The 18,232-nt window shown below is 36.6% G+C and overlaps 1 protein-coding gene across 2 annotated transcripts in view; it reads right to left on the bottom strand.

Annotated features, from left to right (window-relative positions):
• Window positions 1-18,232, bottom strand: part of LINGO2 (leucine rich repeat and Ig domain containing 2) — a 542,951-nt gene that overhangs the window by 256,241 nt on the left and 268,478 nt on the right. The window contains exon 1 of one of the 2 annotated variants that reach the window (XM_074932703.1): window positions 9,449-9,529. The exons of the other annotated variant lie outside the window; for it this stretch is intronic. The gene's annotated coding sequence lies outside the window, so the exon portion shown is untranslated. Of the gene's footprint in view, window positions 1-9,448; window positions 9,530-18,232 lie in introns of those variants that run through there. 2 annotated transcript variants of the gene reach the window in all.

The following is an 18,232-nucleotide window of genomic DNA, read 5'->3' as shown; positions in this document are numbered from 1 at the left end:
ACAATCCAATCACACCAAAACTCTGGTAGTACTGAAGGATAAGTCATCAGTGGAGCTGTTGCCCCAAATGTTTTAATTTAAAGCTTAAAGAATCACAAAATATTGAGAGGTAAAAACTAACTTTTCAATGCTAATTTATTAAAAACCTTGCCATTTCAATAAACTGAAATCTTTTATTTGCCACCAGTGAAATACCTCGTAGTACTTGTCATTAATAGAGTGCTATGGCTCACATGTTTACAAAGAACAGAGATATTTTTTAAATACAATATCTCAGAATTGCACTTTTTTCTACAGCAAAACAGAACTTTGGTTTACATCTAACTTGAGAATCCTTAACTGTCAGGGCCTCAACACAGAGAAATGGATGCTATAAACCACATTTTTCTACTTCGTATAAATTACTGTAGAACTTGTATACTTAGGCTGAAACAAAGCACCTACGTCTGAGTGTGCAGGGTGAAGCAAGATTTGTGAGTTGTATCCAATGGCTACTGTAATCTAATGCTGAAACGGAAGAGGAACAGCGCCTTACAAAGTACCAGATAGACAAATGAATTTGATACAGTTCCAGTAAAAATCTGCTATAGAACTACAAAATCTCCCTCCTTTGCAATCTTTTACATATTGCTGCTTGTCCATTCCTAAATTATGGATCTGAAAGAAATGCTGTGGGCAACAATATCCTTCCTATGACAGGACATGACCATTATAGACAGAAAGAGAGAGAAAGGAAGAAACACTGAATGAGAGAGAGCGAATCAGTAGTACTTAATACATGTATGTTGGTGGTACAACCAAAGGACATAATGGATTTTCCTCGAAAACCCTTTTGTAATGCCAGACAATATTTAGTAGTACAGGCACTCTGCAGAGTACCACGGGATGAAAGTAGCATAGACACAACAAAAATAACCACCAACTTTAAATCTGATACGTTCTTATGCATTTGAAAATAATTTGTAGCTACTATAACTAATCTGCTTCAATCATAAAACTCTCAGTAACTTACTAGTGGTAAGGGAAATGGTTGGAAGGAAAAGAGGACCTTTCAAGTAAGGTAGAAATTTAAATAGAATATTCAGCTTCCAGTATTCACAGAATCATTTTTCATTAATTCTCATTAATAAGATTTTCACAAAATGAAAGGAGAGGGTTTTGTGATTTATGATCATTGCAAGGTGAGGACAGGAGGTAGAAGATGAAGCAAATCATATCAGGCAGTGCTCAAAAATATTAAAATAATAGTGATTATCACAGTAAAAAATTTTCTTTAGATTGTTAAGTCCCTAACGATTGTGCCAATAAAATCTGTCTTAACATTTTTCACTAAGTAATGCTTTCTAGCCTTTTATGTTTATCAGTAAATACCAAAGAAATTGGAAAAGATGTCAGTTACAATGGATGGCATTTGAGTTCCTGTCTATAGCTCTGGGGTATTCACTTGGCTCCGTCCCACTCTTTTGTACTGTCTTTGCACTATGTGGTGAAACAGGATCTCTGTTGTCCCAACATTTCACTCTTTCCATTATGCAGATAGCTCCCCACATAGACTGGTCTGTGAGTATAAAATATGTACAAATCCCAGAGCAGGCTTTTAACATCTGTCTTTGCAAACAAAGCTGGAAGGACAGAGTTTACCAAGTGTCAGCTGAATGTCTTGTCTAATTGTCATAGGTGTCACAGAAAAAAAATTCTCTGTCTGCCTTTGCTTATATGTGGTGTCTGAATACATTCTTTCATCATATTCTTGAATCTAGTCAACTCTATTACTGAGAAATTATGCAGCTATATTAGCTTCTTGAAAAAGGAAGGGCTTACTTACTAAATAATCTACTGTCTTACATTAGACTGTACACTATTTCAGTTCTGTGATTAGCATTGTCTCCTTGTATCATTAAGAGTACCATACCATAGGCAATAAATCTTTAACTTAAATAATATTTTCCTTTGTCTTTAAGTGCTTCTATCAAATACTTTACCATCCTTAAGTAATACAGTTTCTATACCACTGTAATTTAAACAAAGACAATATGATCATTTTAATTCCTTCAGTTCAACTCTAGCTTAATTTAAAAGCTAGTGTTTAAGGAAATGGCTAAAGAGGTGCTCATACAAAATTGTTCTACTTCCCCCCTCCTCCTCCACAATTACCATGAAAACTTCAATATGATTAGAATATATCAATGTTCCTTTATGCCAAACTGATTTATAATATGAGTAATTTAAAGAAATAAATTAAAACTTTCACATTCACCTATTCCTCAAAGGAGATTTAAACAAAACTATCAAGGACCAGATTTTCAGTGAAGATTGAGCAAAATGGAAGGGAGGAGTCTAAACAATTCACTGATTATTAACTGATTAAAAAGGAACTAATACCGACTTTAAATGTCTATGCATGTTTACTACTTTTGACTGTTTGATGAACTGAGACTAGAAAGAAGATCAAAGAATACTGTCTTTGCTACACTATATATAATCTAAAAACATGCATATGTCTTCTGAAACACAACAGGAGAATTGCTGTAGTCATTCTGAAGTGTGATACATAAGTTCTCAGCTCACTATTAACCACTTGAAAAAAAGAAGCTTCTAAAAGCCCAGCATCACACTGAATGTTCTTAAAGTACTTTAGAAGGACAGATGCTTCAGCTTTTCTAGTGTCATTCAATAGCGCTTAAGAAGAGTGGAAAAAATACATTAAGATTCAAGCACAAAGAAATTTGATCAAAAACTAGTATCCATTTTTCTGAACAACAAAAAGTTTGAAGTAGTTCTTTTGCTCCAAAAAATAATTAAAGGTGGCTTCACAATTTGGTGAGGAATCTTAATATAGCAGGTTTTAGTCTAAACAGAAAGAGGAAGATGGAAGCAAAAAATGATCAAATACTTATTCAGTAATGCAGTGAAGTGTTTTTTTTTTATAATTTTACAAGTATGATCTGTCTTTATTACAAAGTCTTATATAACTGAGACTGAGATGCTTGTTAGTGGAACAGCATATTCTACTTTCAGTTCTTTGAAGCTGAGCATCCCGAATGGACCCAAAGAAAAATACAGCTACAATGAATTGCACCAAAATGGTGGTAAATTACAAAAACTGTTTCAGTCAAATAACACATTTCATAATGCAATTTTACTTTTCTTTTTTTTTTTTTTTTTTTTTTTTAGTTTGTCTTTTCTTGGGCAGCAGGCTAGCATTAGCCAATATCCTAAGTTTACTTTGTGTACTTTAAAATTTGGATTTAAATTATAAGATTCCATTAAAGCGCAAGAGGCAGCAGCACTAATAGCATCTATAAATAGGTTTTTTTGAGCTTTGCATTTAATTTTAAGAAAATGAAAGCTTTTTATTATGGATAAGTTCTCTCATGGCTGAAGGGGAAAAATATACAAATAAGCCAATGAAAATGAGTTGGACACTTCAGGTAGAAAATACTGCTTTAGATAAAGTGACACACACAATTCTTTTGAAAGGAATCCTATTTATCTATTTTCCCAAATCTTTTCTTCATCTAGCATCTAAGACACAAGGAAGTTCATCAAATGTTGAGATAACTTTTTAGAGAACAAAGCACTACTAAGCAGAACTAAGGATGTCGGGCATCACCCACTCCATGGACTTCAGACTGTGTTTAGCAAATATTGGTAGGGTTTTTTTATCTGTACGGCATTTTGTTTGTTTTGGGTTTTTTTCTCCCGAAGGACAAAAAAATAATGAGAAACCAACGATAATGAGTTGGACTTTTCAAGCAGGAAATACTACTTTAAAGTGACAGACTATATAAGTAACAGAGTCAAGAATACGACCTTGAAACTTCAAGACCAGATTTAGTTTACCAAACTACAGCTCACAAAATGCCATTACTGCATATGGTACCATATGTTGTCTCAGTATCTTAGCATATAGAATTGGATTGCTGCATGACTTTCTGAATATTTCTCTAAATGCAAGTTCTTCCTCAGCATACAAAATACAGATGCTGTGATTTAGCATGCAGAAGGAGGTCTCAGTATGAAGCTTGAGTTCAGAGAGAATTACATTGGTTAACTCTTCAACAATGACTTGATTTTAAAATTGCTATATGACAACTTACAGTACCAAGCTCTGCACAATTTGGAATCTTTGTTTTTATCTAGCCTATTATCTTTAAGAGTTTAGAGGTTGTTGAGACCATCCGAAGTTGGCCATTTAAAGCAGTGCACATATGTTCAGCTATTATGTTCGTCAATTTGAAACTCATTTTCAGCTGGGGTCTAGAACACAGATCCAGACTCACTTAAACATAAACTTTTATTTTTTCAGTCTGACATCATCAACTGAGCACTTGTACTTTGTATTTTATGTAGCTGAAAGTACAAAAATAAACAAGCAGAAAATTACTTAGCAGAGGAATATTTTTGCATCAAAAGAGATTCTGTTTGTTTGTACTTGTGTTGTAAATAAACTTGAAGATGTTGCTAAATACTTGAGATTGCTTTCCAGTAAATACTAAGGTTTGATTAAATATAGCAAAAAGGTGTACACCCATTGTTCTTTCATCACATTAGTCTTGGATCAGATTTGCAATATTCATTCCTGTTAAGAGTGGAGACAATCATTAGCAGCTTTTCTGCCAGTGAACATGGGAATGGCTGAACCTGATCAGAGCAAAGATCCATCTGACTGGGGTCAAAGGCAGGTTCTTAAAGAGGAGTATAAGGATGAGGCAAACACATCTGTGTAATTACAGTAGCCTTATAGCCTCTCCCAGTTTCTAGTAATGCATTGTTCATGAACATCCCGTGAAAAGGTAGTCCCTTCAGGTTGAAGAGTCTTGTATGGATTTTTCTTCTAAGTGTTTCCTGAATATATGTAGGTCTGACAGTCATGCTATCCTACAGCAACATACAAACACTTTAAATAAGCTTTTTGTGAAAGAAACATACTCATTCACTGCTTATGAAGTGACTTTTGGAAGTATTTATAAAAATAGATATATTCTGGTATTAGTTGGCTATAATAAACATAATTATGCTTCTGCCCAGAAAAACAGGCAGAGTGCCAACATGTTTGAAATGTAATACCAAAGATACTACTTCACTAGCTATTTATTCAAACCTTCCTGGAATATCTAGATCTCTAATAAGTATGTCCTTTCAGACATTACCAATTAGATACCATCCTCATTCCTAGGATGAATAGATTTAGTGCAATGTTTTCAAAAGAAATTACAATCACTTTCAGTGAAATTTAGAAAATTATAACTAATTTTTCCCAGTTAAACTCATTACTAATAAAATATATTTGACTTTATGCAAGTTTATTGACAGGAAAGATATTGCCTATTTTTCTGATAATTTTTCCTGTACAGTAATTTATTACATCAAGATTCATAGTGCCTGTGCTACCATAAGGTAGCAGTATATAACACATATATTTTGCTGAATTTCTATGTAATAGGTATATATTTTTTTGTGTGTTTTAATTCACCTTGTCACAATCAACAGAAATGTGCCTTTAGAGAGATTGCTAACAGCTTATTTCAAATTATCTGTAGCTATCTTTATCCATCTTAAGCTTTCGTTGGAAGACAATTTTTCCCAAAAAATACAAGGTCAGTAAAAATGGAAGTGCTATAGTTGACATAAATATCCATATAACTACATTTTTTGGTTGCAGACTTAGAAACTAACATTTGTTGAAACAATCTTGAAAATAACATATTATTTATAGCTATGCTTTAGTAATTGTCTACCACTGTAACAGAATACCCATACCAGTACTCCCTGCAAGCCTTCCAAACAACATCAGCTACACAAACGGGCCATCAAAGCACTGTAATTTGAATAAAAAGAACAAAAGACTGTTTTAACACAGTTGTAACTTACATGTTTCCATATGTTATTTTCAAGGACTGGTGGTTTAAAAAAACCCCATGAAAAACAAGACAAGAAGTCAGATTCAATACGTTAACATTGAGCTTTTAACACTAAAGATAACATGGCCATCTGATAAAATGATTATTGGAATTTATATTACATAGAATATTTGTATTCAAACTTCACTTGGAAAGCTACAAAAAGTTGTGACCTTATTACAAATCGTATGTCAGAAAAGTATATTCCCGTTATTGCAAGGAGAAGATCAGAGATATTGATTAGGACTTGGAATAATTTTCTTCTGAGGTACTCCTTGCTTTGGAGAAGAAGAGAAGGAATTATAAATGGGCACAGTGAAATATAAGACCGTTCATAATAAGAGTGTTTTAGAATTACAATACGTTGTGCAGAAAGTCCGTGGAATTACTATCTTTTGAAATTTTCAAAACTACTGAAGAAAGGCCATCAGCAGTCTGGCCTAACTTTGAAGCTAGCCCTTGTTTGAGAGAGAGTTGGACTACCTACCTGCAGCTATGCTTTACGACACAATTTTCTATGCTTTCTCTGAATGCTCCTATTTTGTATCAGTGTTGTGCTTGGAACAGGTGATCTGACAGAAGATAAAAAAAGACAGTTACATATGATGCATGTATTCACTTTGTGAGGAAGAAGCCTGCTCTTCCTACAGGTGACAAGGATGATGTGTTGACCAGAACTAACAATGATAATGTAGCTTTATTTAGCACCTTGGGAACTCTTAGAGGCCACTGTCTGTCCTAAAGTAGGTCAGCTAAACAATCACATTTGATTCTTTAGTTCTCAACTGTCTATTGTTTGTGAATATCCCCAGCACCCTCTGTCGTTGTGTTTGGACACTATGTAAATTGAACTCACAGATTCTCCTACTTTATCTTGTTCTTCCCTTCCTGGAATCATAACACAAGTATTTTATCCAGCTCTAAAAAAAAAAGCACAGCCACAACCACTGCCCTAATTTCTGTGCTGTCTCACTTGACTTCAGACAGGGATCTTGTCCCACCATGTCATTTCTACAGGAAACACCACAGGATTCTTTCTTTCTTTTGTAAATCCAGTCATGCTAGTCTCAGTTAAAATGAGTGAATAGTAACAAAAGTGAGTTATCACATTACATATTACATATGGTCTCACTATACAATATGCTATTACAGCAATGTAAGGACCAGTACAAAGTATTTTTATAATTTATAATTATCAAATTATTTGCTTAGTTCTCAAATTCCTATGAATTTGATAATTCACAATTATCAAAAGGACAAAAAAGGTCCTTTTCATCCTATTTTTTAGTTGTCTTTTTAAACTGTTCACTGGCAGAGGCAGGAATGTCACAGTACTAATCCTACATTGCTTTCCCCCATATAAACTTTTCACAAAGTTCCCACCATGATTAACCCTGGAGCATATCTAATTTATATAAGGAAATGGCTCCTACAGCCCTCTGCTCTGCAAATCCTCTAAACCCTCTTGGGATTGTCTAGAAGCTCTTGTTTCTTACTGCAGTACATTTGAGAGTACTCAGTCCAAGAGCATTACAACACAGCCTTAGACTGAAGACTATCAAAATAAACCAAAGAGATATTAAATCAAAAACTTCTCAATCACTTATTTTCATTATATTCATTTTTCTATCAGTGCCTGGCTTTTTTACATTTGTCTGGAGGACTTTCCACTTCCCAAACTGTTAGCTTTTCACACATACCCAAATCTTATCTCTGCTGGCAAGAAAAGCTTCTTTAGAGGAGTCCAGCAAGTTCATATATCAGTTTCTGAGGGAAATATACATTTGTTGGCAGACCCACTTACGCGAATCAGGGCCTTTAAAGCAGGCCAGTGTGGGCATCTGGGCTGCCGCACACCAGCATGAGGCTGAAGAGGCAGGCCGGTTAGCCATGTGATTATAACAAACAGCAGCATGCCTTGCGCGGAGAAAGGCCCAGTTTGGGTTCTCTGAGTTCTGGAATTTTCAGGTTGGTACTGCCACTTTAGGGGGGAAAGAAACAATGTCATAAAATGGCATTGGAGACTGAACAAGTGTCTTTCCACGTCTCAGCCCTGAGGTATATGTCTAGAGCAAATTTTAACAGCTTAGTAAAGAATCCTTGAAAATTAGTGTTTTTAATGTGAGTGCTAACACAGCTTGTACCATGGGATAGCTTTGTGCAGGGGACATTCATAAGACTCAAAATTAAGAGGCAAAATTTGATAAAAAATGCATGCTGGAGCTCAAAAGGAAATGAATGGTCTCAACAATGTAACTTGACAGAACTGCTGGAAATTCTTTTTTACTTCCCTCCTTTCAACATTTTTAATTTCCCAAACAAAACACATCATGGTACTGCTATACTCTGCCTGAGGATACAGCTGAGAGAGAGGGAAAATTAGCTTTAATGGAACCTCCTGATTCCATTCATACTGTTGCCAGGACCAAACCTAACTACGGCATTTCTACTGGCAAGAAATGAAAAAGAACCAGGTTCTCTCATCCTTCAGAGGGTGATCAGCCAGCAGAAGGGAAAGTCATTACAAGCCTGAAGTCTGACTTTTCCAGTCATGCTATTACCTAAAATTCACTCCCTTTTCCTTCAGTGCTTTGTTCCTTGTTTTGTTTATAAAAAAAAAAAAAAAAAAGAAAGAAAAAAAGAAAAAAAAAGAAGAAAAAAAAAAAGAAGAAAGAAAAAAAAAAAAAGAAGAAAGAAAAAAAAAAAGAAGAAAGAAAAAAAAAAAGAAGAAAGAAAAAAAAAAAAAAAAGAAACTAAGTCTGTGTTGATGTTCTGTAAAATAGAGATACTTTGTTTTCTCCTGTGGATACTGCACTGACTGCTTAGTAACAGTAAGGACGTGCCTCTGTTTTTCTGTTCAGAATCTTCTCTCCTCCAAAGGGGCACAATCATTATATATTCTGGTTATAGATCTACTCTCTCTGTCAATCTTTACTGAAGTGCCTCAATAACTGACCTTATTTTCAGGTGCTGAGCCCCTGGCAGCTCCCTTTAAAGTAAGTGAAAGTTGCCAGAGGCTCAGCATTTCAGAAATCAGGGCACTTAAAATTTGTTGCCTATCTCTGGATTTAAAAATCTGTCTTGAGGTTCTCTTTTATTTTTTAACTTTTTTCTATAATCCAACATCAAGGGAGAAGTAATGAAAGCAATCCTGACTACAAGAAAGAAGGTTTCCAGCTTTGGAATGTCTTTTCTATCTGTTGGAGTTAATTATTAAAAAGACAGTTTCAGGTAAAATAACACCTGTTAATTCAGGTATAATTTTCTAATCTGTCACAGCTACAAGCAAAAATTATGATAATACAGCTCAGAAGGTTTTTCCTTCTGCTCCATCTTGTTAACTTTACATTTTTGACAAATCTAACATCTGATTTTTTTGTAAATCTGACATTCACTCAGACTTGGCCATGTTTACCTGAAATATTTCTAATTTGACAAGTCTTTCAGTTTGAACCATTCTGAAGCCTGACAAGCCTTCCAGATTTTAAGAGGGCACTGAAGTACTTTCTTAATAGGCTAAAATAAAAACAGAAAGCTGTACTTACAGTTGTAATACTGTAGCTTGTTACAGACCACAGATATTAGTGAAGCAAGGTCATCTCAAGAAACAGGTACTTGCTTTAAAGCACCTAACACAGCTGTAAAACAAACAAATCAGGAATTACTCTCCTTACACACAGATTGCTTTGATGACATTACTTTTTTTTACAGCTGTTACTCTCCCATATTTTGGACCTCTATGCTGCAGCTCAATGATTCATGACAGGTTTTTGGCTTTGGCCTCTGGCAGAACCATGAACTCAGAGCTGAACAGAGGTAGACACGCTTTTTTTGGCCAGAGTTCTTGGGACTGACTCAGTTCCTGCAGATGCTATCTTGTTTGAGAGGAGGCAAATGTGCAGTCCTAAAGGTACCACAACTTTCATTTCTTTATGAAGATACTCCTAGCAGTCTCATATTTTACTCTGCATTTCAAATCAGGTGAATTCCACTCTCCCCATTAAAGAAAATGAAGATATATGCAGTATGATCTGATGAAGAAGATACCAAATCTGCAAGCCATGGTAGCAGAATAAAACATGACGTAAAACCACCATATGACTAATTTAAAAATTATCAGAACTCCAGTTATGTATGAAAAAAATAAATTAAACTGAAAGAAAGATATGTCAGAAAAAGTTATAATCTATCTCTTCAGCATCTCTGGAGTACCTGCAATAATGCAAAAAATATCTCATATATTTCTGATGGTGGTGAAAGACTGCATAATGCTTACAAATTGTTGAGGACCACAAACATTTATTTGTCCCTTCTTGCAGACAACTTCTGCCTGCAGATCTTCTACCTAACCTAACTGCATCCTAGGGAGGGTCTTGGAAAATACCACTGCCTCAGAAGTAACACCTTCTCTTGCCCTTTACCATTTAATATTTTTGCTCGGACATTATTTTATTCACAACTTTTTGTGAATAAACCCCTGTAAAGTTACAGATCTAAAAGTCAATTCCAAACAGAGGCATCAACCAGTCTCCATCAAAAGTCATGTCACGAAAATGTTTCAAAAATACTGAAGTTTTAAGAATTAATTTTTATTCTTGTTATTCATTCCTCAGTATTAAATCTTTAAGGACTTTATTTGTAACATTTCTGTACGATATAAACTAGAATTTTTTTTTAATGAAAGCTAAGATTTTGAAGTAAATTTTTAGCAGGAAGTAGAGAATTTAAAAAGAAACCCCAAAAATATAACAAAGGCAATATTTGAAGTAATGCACAGTATAAAAAAATGGCATAACTTTGTCTTACATAGGTCTGTGCAGTGGGACACAGAAACTGTTTAGAACTGATTAACATGACCACGGATCTTAGAGAAGGAACAGTATGTTTTAGAGATAAGGAAGTATCAAACAGTTAGGAGGTCCTTCTCAGGAATAATTTCCTGAGATTACATGGAGATTATCAAAGTGAACATAAATTTCTACTCAGTTTGTCAGAAACAACTGAAACAATTTCAACAAATTGGAGAAAATTACACAAGAGCTAGAGAAAACCTAACCAGATCAAGGAACATCCCTTAGCAAATAAATTAGATACTGGTGCTACTCTTTATGTTAAAACAGTCTGAGTTTCATACAGTTCAAGAATATACCTATATTTAGGTATGTACATGTAGGTGTCTAAGCTCCTATTATAGACAATTGAGATATGTCAAAACAGAGAGCAGATCTTAGAAACTAGACTGTCAACTAACATTTCTTCTTTCACAGAATCAATGAATGGTTGAGGTTGGAAGGGATGTCTGGAAGAAATCTGGCCAAACTTCTGCTCAAGCAGGGCTACCTAAAGCCAGTTGCCCAGGACCATGTTCCAGACGCCTTACAAATATTGCCAAGGATGGAGACCTAAGCACCATCCTGGGCAACCTGTGCCAGTTTTTGGTCACCCTCACAGTAAAAAAAAGCACTACTGTACATCCACAAGGAACCTCCTGTTTTTCATTTGTGCCTTTTGTCCTGTCACTGGTCACCATTGCAAGCAACCTGGCTCCATTATATATATATTGATAATACCCCCCTGAGCCTGCTCTTCTCCAGGCTAAACAGTCCTAGCTTGCTTAGCCTTTCCTCACAGAAGAAATGCTCCAGTCCTTTCATGAACTTTGTGGTCCTTAATTTGGCTTCATATGTCCATGTATCTCTTTTACCAAGGAGCTCTGAACTGCACACAGTACTCCAGGTGTGGCCTCACCAGTGCTGAGTCGTGGGGAAGGATCACATCCCTCAGACCGGCTGGCAACATCCCAGGCCAGGATGCTGTTAGCCTTCTTTGCCACAAGGGCACACTGCTGGCTCACCTTCAACTTGCAGTCCACCAGGGGTCCTTGGTCCTTTTCTGCACAGCTGCTTTCCAGCTGAGAGTGGATTCCAACATATACTAGTGCTTGGGATTGCTCCTCCCCAAGTGCATGACGTTGCACTTCCCTTTGTTGAACTTCATGAAGTTCCTGTCAGACCATTTCTCCAGCCTGTTGAGGTCTTTCTGGATGGCAGCACCACCCTCTCGTGTATGAGCTACTTCTCCCAGTTTTGTGTCATCAGCAAACTTTCTGAGGGTACACTGTGTGCCATCATCCAGATCATTAATGATGTTAAATGGGATTAGACCCACTACTGACTGCTAAGGTACACTACTAGTTACTGGCCTACCACTAGGCTTTGTGCAGCTGAACACCACCATCTGAGGCCAAACGTTCATCCAGTTTTCAATCCAACTCACTGTCTGCTCATCCAGCCTACACATCAATGGCTTCTCTGTAAGGATCTTATGGAATACAGTGTCAAAGGCCTTACTGAAGTCCAGACAGACAATATCCACCACTCTCCCCTTGTGCATCAGGCCAGCTATTTTATCACAGAGGCTTATCAAGTTGGTCAAGCATGTCCAAAAGATGGTCAAGTATGACAAAGCTTTACAGTGAGGCAAACCTTTCTCCAGACATCACTAAGTGTCATCTGGATCTCACTGACAACAGTAGATGTTTGGTTCATTTGTAGATCCTACATACAGATGCTTAGCATGCAAGGGCAGGCAACGTTTGTCTTCAGTTGTGTGGAAATGAGGTCCTACTTTGCCTTTGCTGGATCTTTTTTCCTCTCTGAGAAGATACTAAACTCAGGCCCAACATTGCTCTTTCCATAACCAAGTCCTGGTTTTGGCTGGGATAGAGTTAATTTTTCTTCTTATTAGCTAGAGTGTGCTGTGCTTTGGATTCAGTATGGGGTTTAGTATGAGAAGAATGCTGATAACACACTGATGTTTTCAGCTGTTTGTAAGAGATCAAGGACTCTCCAAGTCCCCATGTCCTGCCCATGCACAACTGTACAGGAAGCTGGGAGGGAGCACGGTCAAATTGGCCAGTGGCATATTCCATGTCATGTAACATCATGCTCAGTATATAGAGGGTCGGCCAGGAAGGAGGGGGTTCTCTCTCGCTTCCAGGATTGTGAGTTGGATGTTGGTATTTTGGGGTCACAAGTCAGGAATGGGCTGGGTGTCAGTTGGCGGGTGGTGAGCAACTAAATTGTGCATTACCTGTTTGTACTTTCTATTATCATTATTGTTTTATTTTATTACAATTATTAAATTGTTTTTATCTCAACCTATGAGTGTCCCTTTACCCCTGCAATTCTTTACCCATTCCCCCAGGAAGGGGAGGGTGAACGAGCAGCTGTGTAGTGTTTGGCGGCCGGCCGGGTTTAAACCATGACACCAAGGAACAGTGGCTTTCCCAGAAAGGTCTGCTATGTTTTCTCTGGTGGCAGCACTGTCTGGTGGCAGCCATATAACCTTCCCCCTGACCTCCCTATCTTGTCCCTTTGAGGTACACTTCTGATGAGCTGAGGGGAGGGAGCAGGTAGGATGAAGAGGGCTGACTGTCTCAGCCAGAGCACTGGGTTCATGGTGCAGCCAATGTAAGACAGCAATGGTGTGGCGACCTTTCTTCTTCCCAGTTACCAGTAGTGCTGATACCCCTCTCCAACCTCTTTATGGTGGGAGATAAATCCTTCAGCTTTTGCTGGTCAGAGCAATGGAATAACTGTTTGCTTCCTTTCACCTGTAAAAGGTGGCAAGTCAAATAGAAACTTGTGAGCTGAATCAAGATCAGGGGCTGTCAGCTACCACATGATAAACAACGAAGACAGCCTGCATTTCCTAAAAAGTGAATTTGACTGCATGAATTAATGCAAACAGCTCACCACAGCTGCTTCCTTCTTGACATGTTCTAGACAAAATCAGTTATCACTACTTAAAAGCAAACACAAAACCCAAGAGAATTACATCCATTCAATTTTGCACCATAATTTAAGGTTCTACAGACATTCAGGAGCAACCAGACTCTATAAATCTATTTTTAAAAGTGCAATGTAACAAACACCATGAGGTTCAATGCAAAACTCAGAACTATCTGAATAGTATTCTGAAATCTGGATAAAGGGAGTTACCTGAATGGGAAGAACCATAGGAAATATTCTAGCATTAGAGTAAGTTTTGGTTTATGCTGTGATCCTGGCTGCATAGCAGCAATGATAACAGAGACTGGGTAGTTTGGGGTTATTAATTCAGTGCTAAGTATCAGGATAATTAACGCATCTTGAAAATATTACTGAACTACTGGCTACTGAAAAAGAGGTGACAAGGAATTGTGCTGGCCTCAGCATTTAACATCCACTCTGACTTAGGAATTTGCTGTCTTACATTTATGAAGGTTGGCATTTTTGATCTGCACAATGCAAATAAATCAACTAAAGATACAGATCTGGAAATTTTCATTGTGCTTTCAGTTTGCCAACCAATCTATTACAGTTTGCAAGTAGAATGCAACAGTTAGCCAAATTTCTTTCTTTATTGAATCATAGACTGGTTTGGAAGGGACCTTAAAGATCATCTAGTTCCAATCCTCCTGCCATGAGCAGGGACGCCTTCCACTAGATCAGGCTGTTGAAAGCCTCATCCAACCTGACCTTAAACATTTCTAGTGAGGAGACATCATTTGAAATAAGAAGTAGGCCTTCTAACTGAAGATAAAAGGGTTTGGGTTTTACTACAAAAACACAGAAGATTTCACAATTTCTTTCTAGAATAATTATCAAAGAAATAATATCACAAGATCCTAAAATTCATGGTGATTCTAACACTAGAAATGCTATTTCAGTGGTACTGTCTTACAACTGACATCACTATTTACTGCAGGCAGGCATTTTTTCCCTCTTTTCACTGCATGGTCCTATTTCTATTCTCAGTAGTTTTGCTGCAAACTTTACATTTTGATAACTAACAAAAATACTCATCATAAGATTATGGATTTGGAACATATTACTGACATTTATCAAGCTACTTTCTCTTCATTATTTTATGTGGAAATCCAGTTGATTTCACTGGGAATTGTAATTGATAGATTAATTATCAGAACTCTGATCTCTCTTTTATTCACATAGCAATATAAAATCGTATAGATCCACATTCGACAAAAGAATTAAGATATCTGAAGATCTGCCCATCTCGGCTTTCAGAGATTGACTACCTTTTTTGAGTTAAGCATTATTTGAAATGGCAGCACAGGAAATCCATATGCTTCCGGTTAAGTTGTTAGTTTTTCAGCCTTAACTCAGAAAGAATGGAGTCTGCCTAACCATAAATCTTGAAGGAGTTTCAAAGTTTCCCATTTCAGTTGGACAATTTATTGAATCTCTATATTCTAGTGATCTATGTCACTGTATTTCAGTGTTCAAATCTCTTGAGACTTTAGGTAAAAAAAACCCAAAATCAAAAATAACCCCCTAACATTCCTGTTAAGTAAACATTTCTCAAGAAAAAACCCTAATACAATGTTTACAGTGGATATGAATAAGTCTTGGTGAAGCTATAGGCTATGTCTTAATTTATTTTAAATGTGGGGTTTTTTTTCTTTTACTGTGTTGTGATGACCTAATTTTTCATGGAAGAAAAAGACAAAAACTAGAATCAATTAGATGATAACTCTTTGATGTCTCTTCCCAAAGGAGAAGCAAAAGCTCTCAGGCATTATTTTAGGAGCAGGCATGGTCTAATGCTGGGGGAAATCATTCATTATAAAAATACATAGAAGGGGGAAAGTTTTGCAGAATAGAAAGAGGATTAGAAAACAGTGATGGAAGATGAATCAAAATAACAGTAAAAATACTAACAGTAGTTGAAATCTGAGATAGTATCTGAGAACAAATTTTCTAGTCAGATTTTATAGTAGTTTCTTCCAGTTTTGCTATTTAACAAACCTCTCCCTGGCTGACTGGATTCTATCACTGTCTCCTCTACATATGACAACAGTCCCTCTGGCTGTTCTAGCAGCAAAATAAGAGCACAAAACTCAAGTAACTTATATTTCATACTATATGGGTCTGCTAAATCACTGTTCAGTTTTCACTACCAGTTACTGTAATACACATAAAAGACAGATAAGAAGGGATTCTGCACAATGAACAAGCATGGGTACCTTGATTCAAAGAAAGGCTAGGCATAGCAGCTATCTTTTTGATAGTTTTTCTATAGGTTCTAGGGAAGAAAACCTTACTCATTTCTTCATCCTGATGGGATTCACACCTTTGTTTCAGATACATTTTCTCCTGAGGGGAACATCCTAATGATAGGACACACTATGAGAAAGTCTGAGAATTAAAAACTTGTGTACCTGGCTCTCTAACCCCCCTTTTGTTTAAGATGTTACTGTCTATGTCTTAAAAAAATCCCACAGCGTATCTCTGGCAGGAAGGAAAAAAAAAAAAAAAAAAAAGTATGAACAAGACTGTATTCAGCTCTGAGTTTTACCAATACAGGATGGACCCATTGTGGTATCCATTCTTGCCCTCTGCATCATTCCCTGTTCTACACTGAACAGGCATGAAAAATACAGTATGGTGTGGGTGGGACAGTAGATTATTTTAAAACAGATTGACTGGCTTGCAAAAAGGCATATAACGTTTTGCACAAAAAAATATGTCTTCATCTTCTGCAGAAGATGGACTAACAAAATGCATGGAAATTAGATGGATAATTTGCAAATAAGCAAGTCCAGCACTGGGAAACTTTCACTATGAGCAGTCAGATAAAATCACCTGTCAGAATCACAGTTTGCTAAATTATGGGGAATGACTCATACCAATAAAACTCTTCTACAGTATTATGTCTATACCCTCAGCTTGGCTAATTCAATAATGTTATGGGATGAATGAATACATTATTTCTCTTGTTTAGCTTAGTCTGTAATACTGAAGGGACAAGGTGATCTTCAAAATTTTTTTCTGACTGTGTTGCTGTTTTATTCACATGTCAACAGCATCTGGTGAGTGCACTGTGAATTGCTAATTCATCTCTAAGCTCTAAAATTAGTACAAGTTCTTGAAAGAGCATGAGAGCAGTTGGTAAAACAATGAATTTGACTAGTTTGATCACGGAATATACCTTGGAGTTATTCCTGGCTCAAAAAACTTGTGCTGCTTACTACAGCTAGTTTCAGGGCTAGGTCTGAAATGCTTGTCTGAAAGGAAGAACTGACATGCCTTTCACCAGCCTAACAAACAACAGCTGACCTAAATATGAAGATAAAGCAATAATGTAGATTTAAATGAAAAACTCAGATTTAAATACTTTAAAATGGGAAAAGAGTATTTTAGATTATTATTGATACTGTTCACTCACTGACCCCAGGCCATAGTCCCAGGTGAACACAATTTGCCTAACTCTGACCAGTTGCAGTCAGTAACGGGAGCCAGGCAAAGACTAAAGCAAATCTCTTTCTTTAGTATACTTCCAGCTTCTGACAACCAGAAGCACCTAGACACTAAAACGTTTTCACTGCATTTAAGAATCACTTGTATACCTGTTCTCCATGAAATTATCTAGTCTCTTTCTATGGACGACCCTGCTCTGGAGTCCACACACCCTTGGGAGAATGACTTACACAACTTAGCAATACACTATACCATGGGGAAAAAAAATTCCTCCATTTTAGATCTGCTGTCTTCACAGATGCAGCAGTTACCCAATACCATGTGCTTGGTGGCATCCACAGCAATGACACACGGGTCACTCTGAGGTGTTGCTAATGCCATTTACTGAAAGACACTTGGCAACTGTTTACACTGGCAGGAGTCACATCCAAGCAGTACAAACAGCAGTGGGCAGGAACACAACAGGAACTGGACCAAGATAATTTCTGGGTGGAGAAAAGGGAAATATAAGCCCTGGACACAGGCAAACATAAAAGTTCCTGCTTTAACAATATCAGTTGTAAAACTTGCTTTTAGGTATTTTTTTCAAAACTTGTCTGAGACTACAGACACTTGTATGAATGTTACATAAGACAGACAAATTTGGTTTAACATTTAAAAAGGTGTTTTAAAAACATAATTTTTGTTATTGTTCTTTCATTTTATGTTGCTGAAAAACTGAAAAAGCTCAGATTGTTGCTCTTCTACAGAGCCAAAAGCATTCTATGCACTTGCAAGTTGTCACATTTCAAGCACAAACAATTTCTAATGATATTATGTTAGGACTATGAGGAACAGTTAACAATTATGTAATGTATGAGAAAAGATGGTAATTTCAACCAGTGAAAAATTAAGGATCTCAGTTTAAAAAATGAAAAAAAAAGAAATATAAAGGAAACCCAAAACCCACTCCCAGTGTCATCATGGATCCCCCTGTGAAAGAGAAATGTGCATTTTGATGAAAATAGTATAGAATTGACGGCATAAACATTTAGAAATAATTATGCATGAGCGTTACTATTCAAG

The sequence above is a fragment of the Athene noctua genome, chromosome Z (assembly GCF_965140245.1).
Source record: "Athene noctua chromosome Z, bAthNoc1.hap1.1, whole genome shotgun sequence".
In the NCBI taxonomy this organism is placed as follows: domain Eukaryota; kingdom Metazoa; phylum Chordata; class Aves; order Strigiformes; family Strigidae; genus Athene; species Athene noctua.
This window is presented reverse-complemented; position numbering and strand designations above follow the sequence as displayed.